The sequence below is a fragment of the Heterodontus francisci genome, chromosome 27, assembly GCF_036365525.1.
Source record: "Heterodontus francisci isolate sHetFra1 chromosome 27, sHetFra1.hap1, whole genome shotgun sequence".
Lineage (NCBI taxonomy): Eukaryota > Metazoa > Chordata > Chondrichthyes > Heterodontiformes > Heterodontidae > Heterodontus > Heterodontus francisci.
The window spans coordinates 59,576,112-59,594,157 of NC_090397.1; the positions used below are offsets into that span (position 1 = coordinate 59,576,112).

General features: G+C 42.3%; 1 protein-coding gene across 5 annotated transcripts in view; it reads left to right on the plus strand.

The window, feature by feature from the left end:
- Window positions 1–11,865: 11,865 nt before the first annotated feature.
- The window catches only part of plxna4 (plexin A4), a 597,697-nt gene continuing 591,516 nt past the window's right edge, over window positions 11,866–18,046 (plus strand). The window contains exon 1 of one of the 5 annotated variants that reach the window (XM_068059453.1): window positions 11,866–11,942. The gene's annotated coding sequence lies outside the window, so the exon portion shown is untranslated. Of the gene's footprint in view, window positions 11,943–12,889; window positions 13,362–13,641; window positions 13,713–14,687; window positions 14,782–15,947; window positions 16,144–18,046 lie in introns of those variants that run through there. The other 4 variants (XM_068059450.1, XM_068059454.1, XM_068059452.1 and 1 more) reach the window with 4 other exon arrangements.

The following is an 18,046-nucleotide window of genomic DNA, read 5'->3' on the forward strand; positions in this document are numbered from 1 at the left end:
CTCTTTATGTGGCTTGTGCCAAATTTTGTTTGCCAATTCTCCTGTGAAGTGCCTTGGGAGATTTTACTATGTTAAAGGCACTATATAAATGCGAGTTGTTGTTGTTGTTGTTGCAGATCAGCCATGCATTATAGAATCTGCCCGATTTTCATTTTCATTGTAGCTTCTATATCGACTGATCCACAACACCAATTTTACACCTTGTCAGTGAGTTGACCATCTAACCCACAGGGTTTTGCTCTGTTTTGTGTTTTTCCTAAATTTATTTGTCAAAAATATTTCTTTGAAGCTTGTTTTGTAGCATTTTATTTAAATACAAGCTTCAGGAGAAGGTAAATGCCTTTGCAGCACTGCTTGTGGGCAAAGAGGTTTGGGAGTGCTTCCCCCCACCACCCCGCAAAAGGATATATAGTGAGTGCAAAAAAATTGGCAAATGGAGTATAATGTGGGAAAATGTGAGGTTGTCTACTTTGGCAGGAAGAATATGGAGAGATTACAGAATGCTATGGTACAGAGGGAACAGGGTGTTTTCGTACATGAATCACAAAGTTAGCATGCAGATACATTATGTAATCAGGAAGGCAAATGGAATTTCAGCCTTTATTGCAAGAGGGTGGAGTATAAAAGTAGGGAAGTCTTGCTACAACTGTACAGGGAATTGGTGAGATCACATCTAGAGTACTACGTACAGTTTTGGTCACCTTATTTAAGGAGGGATATACATGCACTGGAAGCAGTTCAGAGCAGGTTCACTAGGCTGATTCCTGGGATGAGAGATTTGTCTTATGAGGAAAGATTGAACAAGTTAGGCCTATACTGATTGGAGTTTAGAAGATTGAGAGATGATCTTATTGAAACATAACATTCTGAGGGGGCTTGACAAGGCAGACACTGAAAGGATGTTTCCCCTCGTGGGGTATCGAGAACTAGGAGGTACAATTTCAAATTAAGGAGGCTCCAACTTAAGATGGAGATGAGGAGGAATTTTTCTCTCAGAGGGTCGTTAGTGTTTAGAATTCTCTTCCCCAGTGAGCGTTGGAGGATGGGTCATTAAATATATTCAACGCTGAGTTAGACAGATTTTGGATTGACAAGGGAGTCAAGGGTTATGGGGGCAGACAGAAAAATGGAGTTAAGGCCACAATCAGATCAGCCATGATTTTATTGAATGGTGGAACAGGCTAGAGGGGCCGAATGGCCTACTTCTTCTCCAATTTCTTATGTTCTTATGGAATGTTCTTACAGAGAAACAGTGAGCAACATAGAAGGAAATAGAGTGAATTAAAGTCAAATTAATTATAGAAAGAGAAATAAAGAGAGAAAAGTAAGATTGGATTAAGAAAAAAAAAGACAAAAAGGAAAAGTAAGAAAAAGAAATTAAAATTTAAAAAAACTCGAGGATCAATTTACTACTTGCTATAGTGAGACTCCTCCGTTTCAGTTGTTCCCTTTCTGAGCCTCTGAGGTTTAGTGGCATAGCATGAACATAAATTTCATGATTAACAGGCTCCTTACGCCATGAAATACCAGTGCTAACTTTCTGTGGCCAGTTTAATTTGTATTTATGGCGCAAATTCAGCAATTTGTTGAGACTCATGGGGAGGTTGATGGTGAGCTCCCATTTTTGAGAGGCTCACAGCGAAGTGGCACAAATGCACAAATTGTCCAGCAATTTGTGATGATTCGCAACTCATGGCATATTTCTTAATCACTGCAAATTGCTGGTATTTTACATAATGTTACGATTGAGGTGGACTGTTTATTCTAGTTCCATGTCTCCACAGGTCACAGCATATAGAACCATAGAACAATTATGGCACAGAAGGAGGCCATTCAACTCATCGTGTCCATGCCAGCCAAGAAAAATTAACCACCTAATCTAATCCCACCTTCCAGCACCAGGTCCGTAGCCTTGCAGGTTACAGCACTTCAGGTACATGTCCAGGTACCTTTCAAAAGAATTGAGGGTTTCTGCCTCCATCACCATTCCTGGTAGCGAATTCCAGACACCCACCACCCTCTGGATGAAAAAGTCTTTTCTCATGTCCCCTCTAATCCTTCTACCAATCACCTTAAATCTGTATCCTTGGTAACTGACCTCCCCGCCAGGGGAAATACGTCCTTCCTGTGTACTCAATCTAGGCCCCTCATAATTTTGTACACCTCAATTAAGTCTCCCCTCAGCCTCCTCAGTTCCAGGGAAAACAACCCTAGCCTATCCAATGTTTCCACATAGCTGCAACTTTCAAGCCCTGGCAACATTCTTGCAAATTTCCTCAGTACTCTCTCCAGAGCAATTATGTCCTTCCTGTAATGTGGTGACCAGAACTGTATGCAATACTCCAGCTGTGGCCTAACCAGCGTTTTATACAGTTCCAGCATTACACCCCTTCTTTTGTATTCTGTACCTCAGCCAATAAAGGGAAGCATTCCATATGCCTTCTTCACCACCTTATCTACCTGCCCTGCCACCTTCAGGGACTTGTGGACTTGTAGTCCAAGGTCGCTCACTTCTTCGACCCCTCTCAATATCCTCCTGTTTATTGTGTATTCCCTTGCTTTATTTGCCCTCCTCAAATGCATTACCTCACACATCTCTGGACTGAATTCCATTTGCCACTTTTCCGCCCACTCAATCAAACCATTTTTTAAAAATTCATTCATGGGATGTGGGCGTTGCTGGCTTGGCCAGCATTTATTGCCCATCCCTAATTGCCCTTGAGAAGGTGGTGGTGAGCTGCCTTCTTAAACCGCTGCAGTCCATGTGGGGAAGGGAGTTCCAGGATTTTGACCCAGTGACAGTGAAGGAATGGTGATATAATTCCAAGTCAGGATGGTGTATGACTTGGAGGGGAACTTGGAGGTGGTGTTCCCATGCATTTGCTACCCTTGTCCTTCTAGTTCATCGAGGTTGCAGGTTTGGAAGGTGCTGTCTAAGGACCCGTGGTGCATTGCTGCAGTGCATCTTGTAGATGGTACACACTGCTGCCACTGTGCGTTGGTGGTGGAGGGAGTGAATGTTTTTGGATAGGGTGCCAATCAAGCGGACTGCTTTGTCCTGGATGGTGTCGAGCTTCTTGAGTGTTGTTGGAGTTGCACCCATCCAGGCAAGTGGAGAGTATTCCATCACACTCCTGACTTATGCCTTGTAGATGGTGGACAGGCTTTGGGGAGTCAGGAGGTGAGTTACTCGCTGCAGGATTCCTAGCCTCTGACCTGTTCTTGTAGCCACGGTATTTATATGGCTACTCCAGTTCAGTTTCTGGTCAATGGTAGCCCCTAGGATAATGATAGTGGGGGATTCAGCGATGGTAATGCCATTGACTGTCAAGGGGGAATGGTTAGATTCCCTCTTGTTGGTTGATATCATTCTGGAGTCCACGGCTATCCTCTTCACTATTAACTACACGGCCAATTTTTGTGTCATCAGCAAATTTCCCAATCATGCCTCCCACATTTAAGTCCAAATCATTAATATATACTACAAACAGCAAGGGACCCAACACTGAGCCCTGTGGAACGCCACTGGAAACAGCTGTCCATTTGCAAAAACGTCTGTCGACCACTACCCTTTGTTTCCTGTCACTGAGCCAATTTTGGATCTAACCTGCCACCTTCCCCTGTATCCCATGGGCTTTCGTTTTACTGACCAGTCTGCCATGTGGGACCTTGTCAAATGCCTTACTAAAATCCATGTAGACCACATCCACTGCACTACCCTCATCAATCCTCCTTGTTACCTCCTCAAAAAACTCAACCAAGTTAGTAAGACATGACCATGCCCTAACAAATCCATGCTGACTATCTTACAGAGCATTATCAAGTTGGGCCTGCGGAAAAGAGGAAGTATTTACTTAGTCCAGTTACAACTTCTCTTCAAAGGTGTCCTTGAGCTTCTTTTCTTCCCACCCAATTCAGCTTTGCTCAGTTTTAGATTATTAGGAGTAGAAATGCAGTTAGTGCCTCACACTAATAGAATAATTGATTTTCTGCTCGCCACCCAAAAAGTGACAAATCTGCAATCAGCAAGAAGAGAAAAGTCAAAGTACTTTAAAATCCAGTGCTTTACCTCTGTCATGATGACTTTTAATTATATTCTGAATAATCCCTTTTTTTACTTCTAATACTAATGCATTACAGAATTATGATACAGAATTAATCTGTTCTGTATTGTATGACTGTCTCAGTATAGTGTCACTTGTAGTATAATCCTCTGTTAGACTCTATCACATTTTTAATATGAACTTCAGCATAGAATTACACTGTCTCTGAAATAACTCCCTCAGTGTAGCATTACTCTGCCAATGATGCAGTGTTAGTATTATCCTGTCAGTATAGCACAGATTACGCTATGGTATGGTAAGATGACTTTCTCATTAAAGTAAAATATCATTCAACCCAACTCCCAAGTGTACAACATTTTGGTACACCACAGTGTAATTCTCTGGGGAGAGTACTCCTCTCTGAATCATAACTCTTACAATTCAGATTTTTCAAAGCATCTATTCCTTGTGCAAACTGTTTGATAACAGTTTCTCTTACAAATTGAAACATGCACCCTCATGGCTGCACCTTAATTTGCTCTGTATAGTATAGGACTTTTATTTCAATATAATTCACTGTATATAACACAGAATTACTCTCACTATTATACATAAAAAGTCAGTAGAATTCTCTTTGTACAGTATATCACAGTATTATTCTTTCCAATTAACACACTATTGCTCTCATTATTGCTCTTCCAGTTATTCTTTCAGCAATATTTTCTTGGTATAATAGTATTATTCCCAGTATCATACAGCAACATTCTCAGTTTTATTTATCTTCTCAATATGACCATGTATAATATATAATATAGCAGGACATTATTCTCTCTGTTTAGTACATTACTTGTTCAGTTAGTAATATTATTCCTCTGATTTGTACTACAAGCCTCATACATTGCCACCAATATTGTGAGATATTGTAAGTAATATTGCACTGTATGAGAGAGTGGTGCAGATACTAATATCTTAATACACTGCAAGATTACTATTAAAGAACAAAGAACAAAGAAATTACAGCACAGGAACAGGCCCTTCGGCCCTCCAAGCCTGCGCCGATCCAGATCCTCTACCTAAACATGTCGCCTATTTTCTAAGGGTCTGTATCTCTTTGCTTCCTGCCCATTCATGTATCTGTCTAGATACATCTTAAAAGACGCTATCATGTTCGCATCTACCACCTCCGCTGGCAACGCGTTCCAGGCACCCACCACCCTCTGCGTAAAGAACTTTCCACGCATATCCCCCCTAAACTTTTCCCCTCTCACTTTGAACTCGTGACCCCTAGTATTTGAATCCCCCACTCTGCGAAAAAGCTTCTTGCTATCCACCCTGTCTATACCTCTCATGATTTTGTACACCTCAATCAGGTCCCCCCTCAACCTCCGTCTTTCTAATGAAAATAATCCTAATCTACTCATCCTCTCTTCATAGCTAGCGCCCTCCATACCAGGTAACATCCTGGTGAACCTCCTCTGCACCCTCTCCAAAGCATCCACATCCTTTTGGTAATGTGGCGACCAGAACCGCATGCAGTATTCCAAATGTGGCCGAACCAAAGTCCTATACAACTGTAACATGACCTGCCAACTCTTGTACTCAATACCCTGTCCGATGAAGGAAAGCATGCCGTATGCCTTCTTGACCACTCTATTTACCTGCGTTGCCACCTTCAGGGAACAATGGACCTGAACACCCAAATCTCTCTGTACATCAATTTTCCCCAGTACTTTTCCATTTACTGTATAGTTCACTCTTGAATTGGATCTTCCAAAATGCATCACCTCGCATTTGCCCTGATTGAATTCCATCTGCCATTTCTCTGCCCAACTCTCCAGTCTATCTATATTCTGCTGTATTCTCTGACAGTCCCCTTCACTATCTGCTACTCCACCAATCTTAGTGTCGTCTGCAAACTTGCTAATCAGACCACCTATACTTTCCTCCAAATCATTTATGTATATCACATATTGTACTATATGATAGAAATTAATACTGTTATATACAGAGAGGGTAATATTTTATTGTATGAGTGAATGTTGTACTGTTTGAAAGAGTTGTATGAAGGTAGTAATAATATAATATATGAGAGGAATGACGTAAGCCATGACTCCTTTAGCAACACTAATACCATGAAATAAAAACAAGAAATGCTGGAAATACTCAGCAGGTCTGGCAGCATCTGTGGAGAGAGAAGCAGAGTTAATGTTTCAGGTCAGTGACCCTTCTTCAGAACTAGCAGGTTAAGAAATGGAAAAGATTTTAAGCAAGTAAAGCGGGGGTGGGGCAAGAGATAACAAAAGAGAAGGTGTTGATGGAACAAGGTCACAGAATAGCTGACCAGAAGGTCATGGAGCAAAGGCAAGAAATATGTTAATGGTGTGCTGAAAGACAAAGCATTAGTACAGATAGGGTGTTAATGGACTGAAAACTGAACAATCACAAATACAAACATGAAAAGAACAGTGGGTAGGCGCAGTAGAAACAAACTGAACAAACTAAAATAAAATAAACATAAAAAAGAAAAAAGAAAAAAATAACTAAAAATAAAAGCAATTTGGGGGCCCGTCATTCTCTGAAATTATTGAACTCAATGTTCAGTCCGGCAGACTGTAGTGTGCCTAATCGGTAAATGAGATGCTGTTCCTCGAGCTTGCATTGATGTTCACTAGAACACTGTAGCAATCCCAGGACAGAGATGTGAGCATGAGAGCAGGGGTGTGTGTTGAAATGGCCAGTAACCGGAAGCTCGGTGTCATGCTTTCGGACTGAACGGAGGTATTCCGCGAAGCGGTCGCCCAGTATGCGTTTGGTCTCCCCAATGTAGAGACCACATTGTGAGCAGCGAATACAGGATACTCCATTGAAAGAAGTACAAGTAAATCTCTGCTTCACCTGAAAGGAGTGTTTGGGGCCTTGGATAGTGAGGAGAGAGGAGGTAAATGGGCAGTTATTACACCTCCTGCAATTGCAGGGGAAGGTGCCGTGGGAAGGGGACGAGGTGGTGCGGGTAATGGAGGAGTGGACCAGGGTGTCGTGGAGGGAACGATCCCTTCGGAATGCTGACAGGGTAAGGGAGGGGAAGATGTCTTTGGTAGTGGCATCACGCTGGAGGTGGCGGAAATGGCGAAGGATGATCCTTCGGCTGTGGAGGCTGATGGGGTGGAAAGTGAGGACAAGGGGAACCCTGTCGCGGTTCTGGGAGGGAGGGGAAGGGGTGAGGGTAGAGGTGCGGGAAATCGGCCAGACACGGTTGAGGGCCCTGTCAACCACAATGGGGGGGGGGGGGGGGGGGGGTGGAAATACCATGAATACTGAGATATTGCACTGCATGAATCATATTAATACATTAATACTACAGTATACAGATAGAATGGGAAGTGCTGAACCAATTTAAATTTTCAAGACTGAAATCGATGTATTGTTGTTGGTAAGGTTTTCAAGGATATTGCTACAGAGACAGGTAAATGGAATTGAGGTATCGATCAGCCATGATCTAATCGAATGGCAGAATAAGCTTGAGGGGCTGAATGGCCTGCCCCTGTTCCTATGTATTGTATGATGATAATTGTGCTGTGTAAATTATATAAAAAACAAATACTGCATTATACTGAAGGATTGCATTGAAATTACAAAATGGAAACAGGTCATTCAGCCCAACCAGTCTATATTGGTGATTATCTTCCTCACAAGTGGCAATCCTAATCCCTTTTACCCACACTCCTTCCATATCTCTTTCTCCGTTCCCACCTCCCCCCCCCCCCCCCCCACCCCCCCACCCCCACCGCCTTTCTTTTAGCCACCTATGTAACTTATTCTTAAATGTTAGCCTGGGTGGTAGTGGTGGGTAACTTTCCACTTCAGCAGGGCCAGAAAGCTGATGGTCTTGGATTGATGGCCCATTATACATCCCACCCTATCATCTTTTCCATTGACCTCAGCAGAAATGAAAATTGGTCTGGGTATATAAAAGGCGGCTAGTCCAATACCAACAGTTTTCCACCCAACTGAATTTACCCCTATGATCTCTGTTTCAATCAATAACACTAGTCGTGCATTCCACAGTCTCACAACCCTGTATGCAAAAAGGTTTCTCCTGTTCTCTGTCCTAAATCTCTTACATTTAATCATATATCTATACCCGCTCATTTTACACCCTTCAAACACTGGAAACAATCTGTTTTTATCTACAATGTCCATTTACTTCATTATTATGAATGCCAAATCACCCTTTGAGTTCCTCTGTCTTCTATTCGAGAAAGGCCAGTTGGTGAAGGATAGAACAGGAGCCCATCTTTGCACACTTTTATATTTATCTACAGAGTTACACATTACAAGCTTACACCTTCTAACCCAACAACCACATTTTTAATCTGTGTGAATTTGTAGGTGGCTCAACTGAATCCCCAATTAATGCCCACCACATGCACACAATTAATATATAATTAACACTCAGTTCCAATGAAAATGGTCCCAATTTCAATTCTTCCTTTGTTTTTGTATTTCCTCATACCTGGCAGCATCCTAGTCAATCGCTGCTCTACTCTCTGTACTGCCACAACATCCTTCCTATAGTGTCTGGCCAAAGCTGAACTCCAAAGATGGTCTCCTTGAGCTTTTATACCGATTCATTATTACATATTGATTTTTAAGTCCTACACCTCACTATAAAATCCTGTATTCCATTAACTATTTATTCACAGTCTTACCCACTTGAGATACTACTTTTAATGTCTTATTAACCTGACCTCTTCCCCCTCCCTTCACCAAATTCCTCTGGTCTTCCCAACCTATCCTCATTCAAAATATAATTACTGGATTACTTTTATGACCAAAATGTGCCACTTCACACTGACTGACATTGATTTCCATCTGCCATTTTCTTTGCCCATTTCACCATATTATCAGTCATTTTTGCAGCTGCCTACTTTGCCTCCTATTTTACTAATATCTGCAAATTTGGACAACCTCCCTCTGGTCCTATATCCGTGGCATTATTTGTCCAGAGTGAACAGAAGCAGTTCCAGGACCGTTCCCTGGGGGTCACTGCTACCCACTTCCAACCACTCAAGGAACCTTTCCTCAATTCTTGCCCTCTATTTCCTTACCTATAACTGATCTTTAATCCAATGTGCTACCCTATCCCTTAACCTTCACCAATAGTCTCCTGAGTGGTACCTTGCCAAAGGCTTTCTGAAAGTCCATGTACACTGCCTCCACTGTATTTACACATTTTATTTTCTTCATTCATGGGATGTGGGCGTTGCTGGCAAGGCCAGCATTTATTACCCATCCCTAATTGCCCTTGAGAAGGCTGTGGTGAATTGCCTTTTTGAACCACTGCAGTCCATGTGGGGTCGGTACAACTACAGTACTGTTAAGAAGGGAGTTACAGGATTTTGACCCAGCGACAGTGAACGAATGGTGATATAGTTGCAAGTCAGGATGGTGTGTGACTTGGAGGGGAACTTGCAGGTGGTGGTGTTCCCATCATCCACCGTATCTGACACCTTCTCAAAAATCTTTGAGGATTATTATCGTACTGCATGTGAGTAATATTACTGTATGAGAAAGTCATACAGCTGTACTATGTGCCATCTGTAGGTCAGTTAGTAGCAGGCTTACCTCTGAACCACAAAGTGGTGGTTTCAAGTCCCAATGTGGATTTTGAGCACAAAACAAATCAAGGATGTTACTCTTGTTTCATAATGAGGGAGTGCTGCACTGTTGGAGGTGCTGTTTTTCAAGTGCAATCTGAAACTGAGGCTCTTCCTGCCCTCCCAGGTAAATGTAAAAAAAAAAATCCATGGCACTCTTTTGAAGAAGAGCAGGGGAGTTATTCCCAGTGTTCTCTCCAATATTGATCCCTCGATCAACATCATTAAACAGATTATTTGGTTATCACATTGTTATTTGTGGGAGCTTGCTGTTTGCAAATTGGCTGCTGTGTTTCCAACAGCACAACAGTGGCAACACTTCAAAAAACTTAATTGTCTGTAAAGAACTTTAGGATGTCCGGTGATCGTGAAAGGTGCTATAGAAAGGCAAATCTTTCCTTTTTACATTAATACTGTACTCGACTGAGAAAGCAATGATTGTGAGAATAATCATTCTGATGAAAGGTCACTGACCTGAAACGTTAACTCTGTTTCTCTCTTCACAGATGCTGCCAGACCTGCTGAGTATTTCCAGCATTTCTTGTTTTTATTTCAGATTTCCAGCATCTGCGGCATTTTGCTTTTATAATATTGTGAGAATAATACTGCATTTAGTGAGAAATACTGTGTGATACAAAGATATGAAGTATCAATGGTACTAAGAAAGTTGCTATGGGGAATAATCTTGTAAGAATAACCCTGTAATCTATAAAGCAAATTAGAATGGAAAACACTACTATAATGAAAAAGTATTGCTGCACCCTGCTGAGTTAAACACTCAGTCTGTCATAGGTCCATTTTGTCAGCAGCAGTATCTCGGACAGGATAATAAATTCGTTTAATTCTGTGGCACAGCAGAGATAAAATGAGCTGTGAATGCTGCAAATCTGAACTATAAACAGAAAATGCTGGAAATGTACAGGCGCCTGTCAGCACAGAAAATCCAAAAGACAAATTATCATCTCAACATCACTTCCCCACATTCTCACCCTATCCCTCAATCCCATCTCTCTCTCGAAACACATCCCCCTTTTAAAGGGGCACACATATTAAATATCCAAATCATAACAAAGAAGGAAACTTAGCAAATCAAATCATAATGTTATTACCCGTGTCCACTATGCCCTTCAGTTAGGACTCTCCTGAACTCTTATCACACTCCACTTCAATCGGTAACATATTCCAAAACCCTAGTCTCCTTTGCGTAAGTAAATTCTCTTTCTAATTCCTAACGTGTATCCCAGGTATTTGAAATCTTGGTCAAATATCCAGGATACATGTTAGGAATTTGCCTGATTGAAACTCGAAAACTGCAGTTCAATTTATTTCGGAAATGTTTCTTCGGAAATGTGACTCTAGTGTTAGTGTAGACAAAGTACAGTCCAATGATAGCGCGATCTCTCTCTGCATGTAACTATCGCTCGGTCCAGTATAGTGAAATATTTCTGAGCTCTCATTCCGTTATACGAACCCTTATGGACCTCTGCTGGGGAGAGGGGAGGTTGAATTCCGCTCTCTGATTTGGTGCTTTTTCTTTTGCGTCGTTGCATCACTTGTGAAAGTGATTGATATTATTCAAGATTTTAGGTGGAAATATAATTCACAACTGTGAATTAGACGCGTTGATGAGATAAACTATCTCCCCTATATATTAAACACGCGCGTTTAACATTGGGGAAATGACTGTTACTTTTAGCTGGACTGCTCTTTGAAGTGGTCCTGGTTAAACCCCGGAGTCTTTCCTGTCTGGTGCCGTGCGGGGTATCACGAAGCCCACCTGGGGAGTGGTGAACAGCCCGCTATCGTATAGACCAGTCAAACCCAGGCTGCCGGAGTGCAGTGTTGGAGGTTGTGTCGGGAGAACCATTTCAAGTTTCTGCTGAGTTTGCAAGTTATGTCTCCCCTGTAGGTGTCGTTGCAATGCAGGGATTCAGCCAGCGAGTCTTCCCTCCTCCTCCTTCTCCATTTAACACACACACTCAATGTATCCTCTTCAATACGCCGCTATCCCACGCTGCATTATCTCAAATCTAATTGTTGCATTTATACACGTGTATTTTTTTAAATGCATTTTCTCTTCCGGGGACCTCCTTAAAACATATTCGCAGGGAACCACTGTGCATGTTATTATTGGCAGAGACGCTATTGGGTGTCTTACAAATTGAGGAAGAGCCTCAGGAACGTTGAAACATACACCAAAAGTTGTAACAAGTGCCCAGGAAGCTTAGCCCCTTCTCTCAAGGTAGGGTTTGGGTTAAATTGGGAGCTCAGCAGTCAGCAAGTGCTTACTTTAATGCGATGGTATGACAGATGGGCTTTCTGTAAAAGTAAAGCAGAAGCCGCCGTGTTACAGTACAGCACTGGGGGCAGGGGTCTCTTTTAACCCCTCAAAAAGGGGGATTTGTGTTCGTTTTTTCCTTCTAACTGTATCTTGAAGTGGCACCAATCACGAAAAGTACGATTATCACAGAATGGTTACAGCACAGAAGGAAGCCATTCGGCCCGTCGTGTCCGTGTGGGCTCTTTGCTGCAGCAACTCACCTATTCCCACTCCCCCGCCTTTTCCCCGTAGCCCTGCAATGCTTTTTTTAAATTGTGCTCATTAATATTGTAATGTGTAGTGTAGGTTGTGGTTTATGCACAAACAGGCACAGATATACAAATCAGGAATTTGATGAAAATTTAGAATACTTGAAGGGGATTTTATTTTGAGGGGCACGGGGAAAGGGCAGGGCATTGGGACTCTTTCAAAGAGCTGGCACAGGCACGATGGGCCGAATGGCCTCCTTCTGCTCTGTGTCAATCTATGATTCTGTTACAGGCTAATTTCCCAGAAAATTGGAAGTTAATTCCATACTTTGAAAATCTGATCATTTAAACTCTTTAAGAATGTAATGATTATAATGGGTGATTTTTTTGTGGTGGTCCAGAAAGTTTATACCGAGGGAACTAATTGCAATACGGCAAATGGCCATTCAAAGATTAACATCCAAAGTATAGCATGTAATTTGATTTGGAATTGGCCGACCACGGGATCATTAACTATTTCTGAAAACTACAGTTGTATTTTTCTGCTGGAAATAGCACAATTAATACAATAACTGGTGGGAACTGTACGTCACTGTAGTGTAACAGCCGCACCGAACAGTGTAAAACTAGACAGCCACTCGCTCCCTTCCAGCGCCTTGGTGCTGGCTACATGCAAATAGGTTCCACACTTGGACACTCGGCTTTACGCATTCAAGATAAAGTTGGTGTCTGCATTTTATTTTTCAATCTTCGGTGCACGAGTCTGATCCTATGAGAACTGCCCAGAGGAAAATTTCCACTCTATTCCTCCGCTCTATATGTTAAGTCGCTGCTGCTGTTTGGCTGATTGAAAGGCGGGTTGGCAGAAGTACAAGACCAGAGGTGGCACAGGTACCGGTGGGGAAACGGGGCTTGAAGGAGCAAACCGCTACCTGGCAAGAGACGCTCATGAAGCCTTGACTACAGCTTTCTAACTCCCCCCTTCAAAAAACGCACTGAGGTGTTCAAGTGTTTAATGGCATTGCCGACAGAAGCACCGAATCATACAGGGAGCAACAAGGAGCTGATGACATTCTACCTTCCTTTATTCTCTTCATTTGGATCTGCTTTAAGTAGATGAAGATCATAAAAGGTTTCTCTTTACGTTTTTTTTGGGGAGGGGAGGGTGGGCGATGGAGGAATATTTCTGAAGTGTTGCCCAGGATTCAGTTGCCATACCTCTCTTGTCTTTGCAGTATGTGTGTCTGTGTCAATGCGGCGTTGTACTAATTCAAACCAGGCAGCAAGCGGGGTAAGTGAACCGTTGCAGGCCGGTAATGGGAAGTTTAGCTGCACCAATAGTGTCAGTTTCAATCTCATTTACAACTAATGAAATACTAATATTAACAAGCCGCCCTTATTAAGAAAAAAAAACTAGCACTGAAATTTAACGCGGTCGGATCTTAACAATGCAGACGGCTCGACTTTTTATTTTGGATAACCGGTAAGGTCTGATTTACCCCCCCCACCCCAAAAATCTTGCTGTGATACTGATAGTCGATCTGTGAGGACAGGCAATTCTGTGGTGTCAGCCGTTTGTTACAAGTACTTTGCTGCAGGTGGCAATGTAGATTCGGTGTATTTCCTCTCCCTCGTTCGCTTTTTGCCACAAACGCACTCTCAGTTTCCCACTCAAGGGGGCTGTTTCCTGTTTAGTGACTGTCAGTACTTTCCGGAATATTTTTTGTTCTCGTAGCTTTTTTTAAAAAAAAAGCTGAAAAGGGCCGTGACTAGATGTGTCAGTGTGTCCTTCTGTTTAATCTGTGTGTGCCTCTGTGTCTGTCTATACCAGTAAACCTAAATATACCGTATGTGAGTATTGCGGCTGTGTATACACGAGTATCTGCATCTGTATATCTCCGTGTACCTGTTTTATCTCACTGTACTCCTTGCTGTCTGCTAGATGTGGGATTTCCCGTATTGGGTCCAGGTACCCAACAGCACACAGCTCCACTCCCGCGACGGAGCTCCCTAATGCCCGCCGAATTAATTCTCAGGGAAACAGAATTTGGGGAATAAAAATGGGGAGTGGAAGGGCCCCCTCCCCCAAACAAAACTAAAAATTGTGGTGAGCTGGTCTGGAGATTAATGAAATATATGACCGAGATCCTATATATGGAAAGGAACTGTAGATTGTAGATGCTCCCACTCACTCACTATCTCATCGAATCAATCTGTTTACAATCTATACGCCCAAACCCAGGTGAAGGGGTAGCTAGCCTCTCTTTTTCATCCATCTGCACATTCACTCAGCTGTCATGCACGCTGCCCTAGCAAGCGACACTATTATATCGGTTGGTTATTGGTGTCCCACAATATTCAGTTAGTGAATGATCGGACTGAATGGTACAGCCCAGATAGTGGCTTCCGATACAGATTTAATTCATTAGAAGAGGCGCTTGTCCATCGAGCAGCTCCGGTCTGATAACGCGTTGCTCAGTCATTTACAGCTATCTTCACAATTCTATTTCTGATGGTTGGTTGGAATATGGTGACTGTAGACAAGGTGCAAGGTGGGTGAAACGCTGCAACCAAAAAAAAAGAGCTGCATTGAATTCAGCGAGTGAGGCATTTGAGTGTTGTTTTATTGGGCCGGTGCTGTGTTGTTAAATGGGAAAAGGGTTGAATGGTGAAGGGCAGTGAGGAAGAGCTGGTGAAAGTCTTAATCATTGTAGAAGGAACCGTCGTTATCAATAACGTGAAGAATCACTTAAGGATGAAGGGATAGAATGAGCATTTACTGTCATTTACTAGCGCAATTATGTCCGACAGGATTTTTAATGTAATGACCATTTGACGTGCATGTGTGTGACTGATATGATCAGGTCGGTCTGTGAAGACCCCTGTCCAGTGACTCTGGAGACCACTAGCTAAAGTTATCCACAAGGAGTGGACATTAACAGGTCCTCTTCACTCCTCATTTATGAGCATCCAGGATGAACACATGTAGTAATTGTCTCTCTTCAGTCTCCTGGCGATAAAGGTTTATGTTTTATAGTGTTTCTCGGAAACCTGTCAAAGCTTTGCATACAGTGAATTACGTTGGAAGGGCAGCAGCTCCGACACAAGTAACAGAAAAAACTCTCACTCGCTTCTGGGAGAAGATAGCACTCTCTCAATGGTCTCTCTGACAGCCTTTATAAAAGCAGTAAAATCAACTAATTTCTTTATTTGTCCATACTCGGCGGAGTGAGAAATACGTGCCGACTAACGAGTTCTATTAACGAAATTAAAGACCAAGTTTCCATATTAACATAACATAATTAAGGCGATTAATGGTAATAGGGTAATATATGTACGCCAGTTGCTATCTTAGTTTGATAGATCATTAAGTTTGCATCTTTAAACTAGCTTTTAATGAACTTTTTAGATAACATGAGAGTAGGTTTCTCTTTAAATACCACAGTAAACGCTCGGCTCGGTTGGGCTAGTTATGTATTTTCAATGGTGCCATCAGTTCTCTCATTCAATAGGAATTAGTTCTACATTCAGATTAAAACATTTTACCAGTGGTCATTGCAGGGGTTGGAGTGCATGGGCGACGTGGATGCTTTCGGCTTTTATTAATTGTGCTCCTCTTAAAAAGAGGATGCTTCTGTTAGAGTATTTCTACCTGATACTCGGGCAATCTGGTGTCTGCTAAAGGGTTGAGCGAGAGGAAGCAGACACTTTCTAAAGGGGCTGGTATTCGGTGTAATCAGATTAACAATGAAAATAAATCACTCCCGTACTTAGACGGCACTCAGTTACTCTGTATCGGAGTGAGAGAGGGGTTTTATTTCGAAGTGACCATATACTGAACCTTCATAAACGGGGATGGATCCCCACATACTTGGTGGCTGTGCTGTTGGTGGAAGATTGGGTGATGCTAGTTTGTAAGTACTGTGATGGGAAGCGGGGTTAACCTTTCAGTAGTAACCCTGAGCACGATAGAACAACTGCCCCGACCGGTGAAGTGGTTAACTTGCCTTTGCAAAAACTGTAGCATTCTCCAAAGTCTGATGTGGGGTTGGGAGTTCTAGAAAGCTTTACTATGTGGGGTTGTGATGGACAGACGGATTTGGTATTTATTACTGAATTAAAAAAAAACCCAATATGTTGAATGAGAATCATAGGATTTTGTTTTAGATTTACACAAAGGGAATCGAGTGTAATTACATTACATGTTTATCCAAATTTTAAAAATGCATTAATTACAGCTAATGGTTAATCAGCGCTAGAACCTGGAAACGCTATTTTTCTCGCCCTGCAACAACACGAAGCGGTCTCCGTCTGTTTCTTCCCTCTCTGCAAAGATTGACCCTGTTACATGGATTTAGTTGTAGGTATATTCCGCGTTGGTCAGGGTGGTAGTAGTGAATGGCGGAGCTGACAGACTCTCACCCTCACCGTGAGTTCTGAATACAGCAGGCGCACTAACTGCATTGGTTATCATCAGCCCCACTTTAATCAGATTTGGTGAGTTCCAACTCCGCCGAGTGTGCCTTCTGCTGGGTCCTAGTGCCCGGACATCAATGCGGAGTGGGAGGGAACGGAGATAGATGTCATTTATTGGGGGCAATTTAATGAAGGGAAAGGTGGCGAGATTTAAACAAAACCAATCCGCTTTTGGACAAATAATTTATTGAAGTCGAGAGTTTTCATTTAAGTAGCTAATGTTTATATATTTAATGTTTAAATATTAATCTGCACACGTGCGAAAGTTTGCAAAAGCAAAGCACCACTTGCCTTGAATGTTAGTTTTATTTAGTGGTTACATTTACAAGGATTTGGTTAACCTTTTATTACTGGTTAGGAACAGTTGCGCTGTAATTGCCTGATTTAAGAGTTTAGTGATTGGCAACAGAAACAAAAGTGACGAAGAAAAACTGCACGCAGCGAGTGGTTAAAATCTGCCTGAGTGTGGTGGAGGCAGGTTCAATCGAGGCATTCAAGAGGGGAATTAAAATTATCTGAAAAGGAACGTACAAGGTTACGGGAAGAAAGCAGGGTGAATTGCTCATTTGGAGAGCTAGTCAGGCCATGATGGGCCGCCTCTTGTGCTGTAACAATTCTGAGATTCTGTCAAGTGAGTACTGACAGAAACAAAAACAAGAAATGCTGGATTCACTCAGCAGGTCTGGCAGCATCTGTGGAAAGAGAAGCAGAGTTAACGTTTCGGATCAGTGACCCTTCTTCTGAACTGACAAATATTAGAAAAGTCACAGATTATAAACAAGTGAGGTGGGGGTTGGGCAAGAGATAACAAAGGAGAAGGTGCAGATTGGACCAGGCCACATAGCTGACCAAAAGGTCACGGAGCAAAGGCAAACAATATGTTAATGGTGTGTTGAAAGACAAAGCATTAGTACAGATTAGGTGTGAATATACTGAATATTGAACATCAGCAAGTGCAAACCTGAAGAAAAACAACCTGAAAAAAACAGTGGGTGAGCAAACTGAACAAACTAAGATGAACTGAAATAAATACAAAAAAAGATTGTAAAAAATGTAAAAAGGAATGCCAAAAAAAAAAAAAGGAAGAAAAAATAACTAAAAATGACTAAAAATGAAAGTAAAGTGGGGGGCTGTCATGCTCTGAAATTATTGAACTCAATGTTCAGACCGGCAGGCTGTAGTGTGCCTAATCGGTAGATGAGATGCTGTTCCTCGAGCTTGCGTTGATGTTCACTGGAACACTGCAGCAATCCCAGGACAGAGATGTGAGCATGAGAGCAGGGGGGAGTGTTGAAATGGCAAGCAACCGGAAGCTCAGGGTCCTGCTTGCGGACTGAGCGG